Below are 7884 nucleotides of genomic sequence, written 5' to 3' on the forward strand. Positions count from 1 at the left end.
TGAAAAGGATATAATGGATAAAAATAAAAAGGATTTATATAATTTGGAACGAAAAAGATTTTATAATAACAATGGTTGGAGCTCTGAAGTAATAAAAGAATTAAATAATGAAGGTAAAAATACTGAAGGCTTAGTAAGAATAAGGGAACAGGACATTCAAGGGCAAATAATAAACAGTAAAATAGCAGAGGCAAGGTATAATACAAGATACAAAGAGATAGAGGTGAGAAACAAAACACCTAGTTATTTATTAAAAGTAAACTTGGATAAAGTAAAAACAGGAGATGAGATTAGAGCGATGATAAAATTAAGGTGCGGCAATTTAGAGGACACAAATAAATATTGGCTGGACGAAGAAGATACGAAGTGTAGATTCTGCAAGACAGGTAGGGACAACTTAGATCATTATATAAGCAAGTGCAATATCACAAGTATGTGGTTTGAGAATCTAGGTAGGAATAACAAAGAAATATTAGTGAATATACTTAATTGTTTAGTGAAGTCATGGCTGAATAATGATATTATTGACACAAGAGTTTACAACTCACTCAATTGTACGAATGGCAACCTTCCACGTTGCTATGGTCTCCCGAAGATCCACAAGGATGGCTACCCATTACGCTTGATTGTATCGGCTATCGGTAGCCCATTATACAATATCGCCTCCTATCTACATAACATCTTAGATAAAACACTCGCGAAACCGAATTCGTATGTTAAGGACAGTTGGTCGTTTGTGAAAAGCATGAACAATACAGCATCCCCCCGGACTACATCCTGGTCTCTCTCGATGTTGTTGCTCTGTTCACGAACATACCCATTGAACTTGTTTTGAGCGGAATCGAAAAAAGGTGGGATGCAATTTCGGGGGAGACTCGGATGAGTCTTGACCAGTTTTTGTATGCGATTAAGCTATTTCTGGAGTCCACCAGTTTTTCCTTCAATGGGGAATTTTTCGAGCAGATTTTCGGTAGTCCAATGGGTTCCCCCCTTTCTCCGATTCTAGCAAATATTGTAATGGACGATTGTGAAATTAGCTGCCTTCAATCCTTTGACTTTTATATTAAGATATTCCGCCGTAATGTTGACGACATTTTTATGTGTATTCCGAGATCACGACTTGATGATGTAGTCCTTGCTTTTAATAATTATCACCCACGTCTCAAATTCACGTATGAATTGGAGAAGGACAATTGTTTGAATTTTTTGGACACGTCTGTTTTCAGAAGCGAGAATTGTTTAGTCACTAATTGGTATCGTAAGCCAACGTTTTCTGGTCGTTATATTAATTACTTCTCTAGTCATCCTTTAAAATACAAGATTAATACCATCATTAACCTGGTCGACCACGCCATACTTCTGTCTGATGCACGGTTTCACAACGATAACATCAATTTGATAAAATCCATTTTGTTAAATAATTGCTTTCCGGCTTCCCTCGTTGATAAACATATTCTAAGAAGGCTCGCAGAAATTAACAAACAATCAGATAACGATGAGTCTGACAACCGCACAGATAGGGCCGTTCCTGATCTCAAATGTTACATCCCTATTCCGTATGTCAAAACTTTCAGTGAGGGTTTGCGATGCATTTTTAGTAAGTACGGCTTGAGTACCCTATATACCGTTCCTAAGAAACTAGACGCACTAATTAAAAGAGGGAAGGACACATTGGAGAGTAGAAAATGCACGGGCGTTGTCTACAAACTAGACTGTTCGGATTGCAATGCTTGTTACATTGGTCAAACCAAACGCCATTTAGAGACCCGCATTAAGGAGCATTGCGCCGACATTAACAAGCATTCCAGTCATCATTCGGTCGTCAGCAAACACAGAATGGATTTTAACCATAATTTTAAATGGCACGAGGCTACGATCCTACATAACGAGCAGAATCTCAAAAAACGTGAAACTGCCGAGATGATATTAATTAAAAAACATACCGACGCTATAAATTTGCAGAAGGACACAGAAAACTTGCCATTGGTTTACGATAGGATAATAGCTTCTCTTTAGACTTCATACTCTATGTCAATTTATTTATTTATGATTATTCGTGACACGACACAAGTATATCAGTTGTTCGTCGGGCGCTATACGTGACGGTCATGCCTCACGAAGTTTACGTTCTGTTTTTCAACCGCCCCGTTAAAGTCTAACAATGACTTGTAATTTTACAATGTTTGACGCACATTGATCCATGTAAGTTGAATTTTGTAATCCGCATTGTTTCCACTTTATGTATTACCGGCAATTTACGTTGTTTCAGCATTAATTCGATAAGGACCCAAAATAGAGGTCGAAACGTCGTTATAATTATTAAATTATTGCCAGTCAGGCCGACTAATAAAGAGTTTATATTAGTGAATATATGTGATGACAAATTTAGAATGGAAAAAGGAAAGGTGTTAAATAGATTATGGAAAAGGAGAGAGGAAGGCTATAAAAAAGATAGGATAAAGGAAAAGAAAAAAGATGAAGAGATAAGTTAGGAAGGAGCGTGAGTAGGGGACAGTAATGGAAACAGCTTTAGAACGGTTGTAAATAACAATGTATCGCGGCGGGTATGTAAAGAAGAAAGATGGATGATGTGTTTTAAGTAAGAATTGTAAACCAAGTCCTTCCTTGGCGTATAGCTGAAATAAAGACATATATAATAAAATAGGTTTATACAGTAATATATTATCTACATATTTGATTTCGGATATCTCCAAGGATCTTTCTTTTGGTTAAGACGAGAGAAAATTCACAGATCTTTTTGAATATCTCGTGTAATCTTTCCTTTGAAAATACCTATAAAGACAATAAATGTATTAATATATATGCTTTTTATAAAACTTATATTTAAATATGTTACGATAGTTATTTTACTGTTTATACATACTTTGTACAGCTGATGTTGCTCGGAAGCAAGTATGTCAGCCAGTTGAATGTAACCGTTGTGCTCGTTCATCTCGGACATAACCGAATGAATCGACGAGCCAGCCGCCGTCGGGAAACAATAAAACATTAAATAATAATTGTTTCACAGCCTGATTTTAGACCCGCGCATTCGGTTTCGCTTGAGCTATTATATTTTGCATTAATGTTTTCGCGCACTTTCGTATAATGCTGCATCGTAGATTTCCATCTTTCGAATTCTGAATTGTACTGCGTCTTTCTGTGATCGTACGCAACCTTTTCCGTAAACGTGGCATACGTCGGCAACTCTTCCGGTGGCGTAGATTTACCGTGACGATATTGCGAGAACCATTCGCCGAAACCTTCTTGAGCGTCAAGATACGTTTTATAACAAAGGTAGTCTCTTATCGATGCAGTCGCTTTCTTCGACAAATTATCAGTTATCGTAAGATTCGTGAGTGTGCAGTCCATAGTCGGATACTCGGTCATAACTGATTCAATCGAATCTGATGGGATCTTTTTTTTTTTTTTTTTTTTTTTTTTTTTTTTTTTTTTTTTTTTTTGAGGGGAGAGGCGAGGGGAGTGCCGGATTTTTACCGGCTAAAACCCTGCGGGTATCCTTCACGTCGCGTTTTTTCGGTTAAGAGAGGGGGCCCCGGGTAGCGCAATGATGGGATCTATGCAACATAAAAATAATACCGTTAATATAAAAACAACTACCGTTTAACTAAAAATAAATAAATTAATAAAAGTAATTAATTGCAAAATTATTTATAAACTGCGCTGAATTACCTTGTTAAATGCTTTTCGCGCCGCATCGATCTTTTCGTTAGTCAGGAAGTATCTAATGAGCGCGTTTGTTTGTCGTAGAGCTTCTTCTCTTTGACTTTGATAGAAAATCAGCCAATCCAGACCATTAATATTTTCCATATCCGCCTCGGTAATAGTTCCTTTTACGTTGCATCGCATTCTAGGTGTTTCTTACGTATATTTTCCACCACCAATTTCGTAATAGCTTCTACATTCAAGCTCGCGTCTTCTGCCGCGCATAAACATTTCTTCCGCTGTTCATGCTCTTTAACACATTCTAAGTAAGAGGCATAGTTGGTTATTTGATCCTCCTGAGGTAACGTGGCTGTGTAGAACGCGATTAAAGTCGGATCGCCTATTTCAATAAAAACGCGAACGTATACCAGCAATACTTTGTCTTCCACTTTATCTTTTGTACTTTTCCCGATCTGCCTGAAGAACGTACACTATTAGATGCGCCAGGAATCTGAGGAACTGCGAGTCGCAGGCGCCGATATCTGCCAGTACTGTAAGAAACTAATAGGCACAGACCATTCTGCAATATTCATGAGTATTAACATACTAATACTACGAGTACTGATCACTCAGTACTGACTGAGTACTGATTGCTAGTACTACTTTTTCGTAACGTATCTTGGAAATACTAAATTAATAAAATACTAAATTAACACACTAAACTATCAATATGACGTTATTTTGATATCATCTTGACTTTTTGTTCTACTTGGATAGTACTGCCTAAGTAGGGGAGAGTGGGCTCCCTTGAGCCACGGGGTCCAATGTGACAGTGCGAGTTTTCTGTATTAACGTTCTGCAAAATAGTGACGGTGGGTATGAAAACTTTCGTTTTCAAAACATATAACTTCCACCAAAAATTATGCCGAAAGAAGCATATATACTTTAGTTAAAGGCAGATATGTAATTGGATCGAGCCTTGCAAAGTAAATTTTTACTTGTCATAACTTTTTGATATGTATGGATTTCTAGGGATTCTACAGTTAAAAAAAAATTCATAAGACGTTCGTCGGGATCTAGGTTCAATACCAACGTGCGCACAAAAACGTTTAATTGCTCTGTGTCTGAAATATTTACGATAAATAATATCGATGTTCAGTGGGGTCCAATGTGACGCAGGTTGATGGGGTCCTCTGTGCCACGCTTACAGAACTATCTAATCTACCTACGTGACAGCGCGAGTTTCCGTAGTGTGTTTCGATCGCGGAATAGTAAATGTTAGTGCCTAAATTTTCCTATAAAATGAAATAATTTCCATCGATAATCATAGCCACACTTTCATTTTCTCTTTTTTTCACCCTTCAGTTACAGATCACATGTAATCGAGTCGCTGTGAGGCAATATTCGTTGATCTCTGCTAGGTTACGACAAAAAGTGAGGTTATAGGACTTTGTTTTCAGTTTTCAATTTCTTAGGTCATTTAATGAAACAAATATGACACAATTATTGATAAATTGGTTCTCTAGCAGTCTTGGTTTTTCCTTTTTCTAGAGAGAAGAGTTAATAGACTACGTGTCACAGGGTACTCTACCTTTCACATTACATGCCACAGTGTACCCCTACGCTATGGCTCAATCGACCCCACGCGTGGGGTCCACTGTGACAAACGCAGCATTTCGAAATATCATTATTTTTGCAAAATATTTCTGAAAATTTACTTCTTAAATCATTTACAAACAAAGTTTATTATATTAAACATCGAATAGTCTCATTTATATTATAATGAAGTTATTAAAAATTATTTTTAATGTAATTTGAAAAAACGTGGTTCAAGGGTGCCCACTCTCCCCTACTGCGCCTGTACCACACGTTAGTATCCCACGAGTATTCGATAATTACTAAAAGAGTACTGGAGGGAGTACTGGAGGGAGTACTGGTGGGAGTACTGGAGGGAGTACTGGGGAGAGTACTGGAGGGAGTACTGGGGGGAGTACTGGAGAAAGTACTGGAGGGAGTACTGGAGGGAGTACACTAGAGGAAGTACTGAAAAGAGTACTGAATAAGTATTGGATGAGTACTGGGAAGGAGTACTGACGAAGTCAGTATGGTCGAATTTAGTAGTACTTTGAGTACTTATGTCTCCAGTACTTTCACCAATACTTTTTCCAGTATTAAAACCAGTACTACTTTTTCATAAGGGATAACCTCACTTTTTGTCGTAACCTAGCAGAGATCAACGAATATTGCCTCACAGCGACTCGATTACATGTGATCTGTAACTAAAGAGTAAAAAAAATAAAAAATAAAAGTGTGGATATGATTATCAATGGAAATTATTTCATTTTATAGGAAAATTTAGGCACTAACATTTACTATTCCGCGATCGAAACATACTACGGAAACTCGCGCTGTCACGTAGGTAGGTTAGGTAGTTCTGTAAGCGTGGCACAGAGGACCCCATCAACCTGCGTCACATTGGACCCCACTGAACATCGATATTATTTATCGTAAATATTTCAGATACAGAACAATTAAACGTTTTTGTGCGCACGTTGGTATTGAACCTAGATCCCGACGAACGTCTTATGAATTTTTTTTTAACTGTAGAATCCCTAGAAATCCATATCCCTTATGAAAAAGTAGTACTGGTTTTAATTCTGGAAAAAGTATTGGTGAAAGTACTGGAGACATAAGTACTCAAAGTACTACTAAATTCGACCATACTGACTTCGTCAGTACTCCTTCCCAGTACTCATTCAATACTCATTCAGTACTCCCTTCAGTACTTCTTCTAGTGTGTACTCCCTCCAGTACTCCCTCCAGTACTTTCTCCAGTATTCCCCCCAGTACTCCCCTCAGTACTCCCCCCAGTACTCCCTCTAGTACTGCCCCCAGTACTCCCTCCAGTACTCCCTCCAGTACTCTTTTAGTATTTATCGAATAATCGTGGGATACTAACGTGTGGTACAGGCGCAGTAGGGGAGAGTGGGCACCCTTGAACCACGTTTTTTCAAACCACATTAAAAATGTGAATTTAAAAATTTTAATAACTTCATTATAATATAAATGAGACTATTCGATGTCTAATATAATAAACTTTGTTTGTAAATGATTTAAGAAGTAAATTTTCAGAAATATTTTCCAAAAATAATGATATTTCGAAATGCTGCGTTTGTCACAGTGGACCCCACGCGTGGGGTCGATTGAGCCATAGCGTAGGGTACACTGTGACATGTAATGTGAAAGGTAGGGTACCCTGTGACACGTAGTCTATTAACTCTTCTCTCTACAAAAAGGAAAAACCAAGACTGTGCTAGAGAACCAATTTATCAATAATCGTGTCATATTTGTTTCATCAGATGATCTAAGAAATTGAAAACTGAAAACAAAGTCCTATAACCTTACTTTTTGTCGTAACCTAGCAGAGATCAACGAATATTGCCTCACAGCGACTCGATTACATGTGATCTGTAACTAAAGGGTGAAAAAAAGAGAAAATGAAAGTGTGGATATGATTATTATCGATGGAAATTATTTCATTTTATAGGAAAATTTAGGCACTAACATTTACTATTCCGCGATCGAAACACACTACGGAAACTCGCGCTGTCACGTAGGTAGGTTAGATAGTTCTGTAAGCGTGGCACAGAGAACCCCATCAACCTGCGTCACATTGGACCCCACTGAACATCGATATTATTTATCGTAAATATTTCAGATACAGAACAATTAAACGTTTTTGTGCGCACGTTGGTATTGAACCTAGATCCCGACAAACGTCTTATGAATTTTTTTTTAACTGTAGAATCCCTAGAAATTCATACATATCAAAAAGTTATGACAAGTAAAAATTTACTTTGCAAGGCTCCAATTACATATCTGCCTTTAACTAAAGTATACATGCTTATTTCGGCATAATTTTTTGATGGAAGTTATATGTTTTGAAAACGAAAGTTTTCATACCCACCGTCACTATTTTGCAGAACGTTAATACAGAAAACTCGCACTGTCACATTGGACCTCGTGGCTCAAGGGAGCCCACTTTCCCCTACTTGCGCAGTACTATCCAAGTAGAACAAAAAGTCAAGATAATATCAAAATAACGTCATATTGATAGTTTAGTGTGTTAATTTAGTATTTTATTAATTTAATATTTCCAAGATACGTTACGAAAAAGTAGTACTAGCAATCAGTACTCAGTACTGAGTGATCAGTACT

The 7884-nt window shown here is 37.4% G+C and overlaps 1 pseudogene; it reads right to left on the reverse strand.

Annotated features, from left to right (window-relative positions):
* Positions 1–2842: 2842 nt before the first annotated feature.
* Positions 2843–4245, reverse strand: LOC139783996 (nuclear pore complex protein Nup107-like; annotated as a pseudogene).
* Positions 4246–7884: the final 3639 nt, after the last annotated feature.

Source organism: Temnothorax nylanderi, unplaced genomic scaffold (genome assembly GCF_030848795.1).
Source record: "Temnothorax nylanderi isolate EJ_2023f unplaced genomic scaffold, tnyl_v1.0 TNYL_tig0568_pilon, whole genome shotgun sequence".
In the NCBI taxonomy this organism is placed as follows: Eukaryota; Metazoa; Arthropoda; class Insecta; order Hymenoptera; family Formicidae; genus Temnothorax; species Temnothorax nylanderi.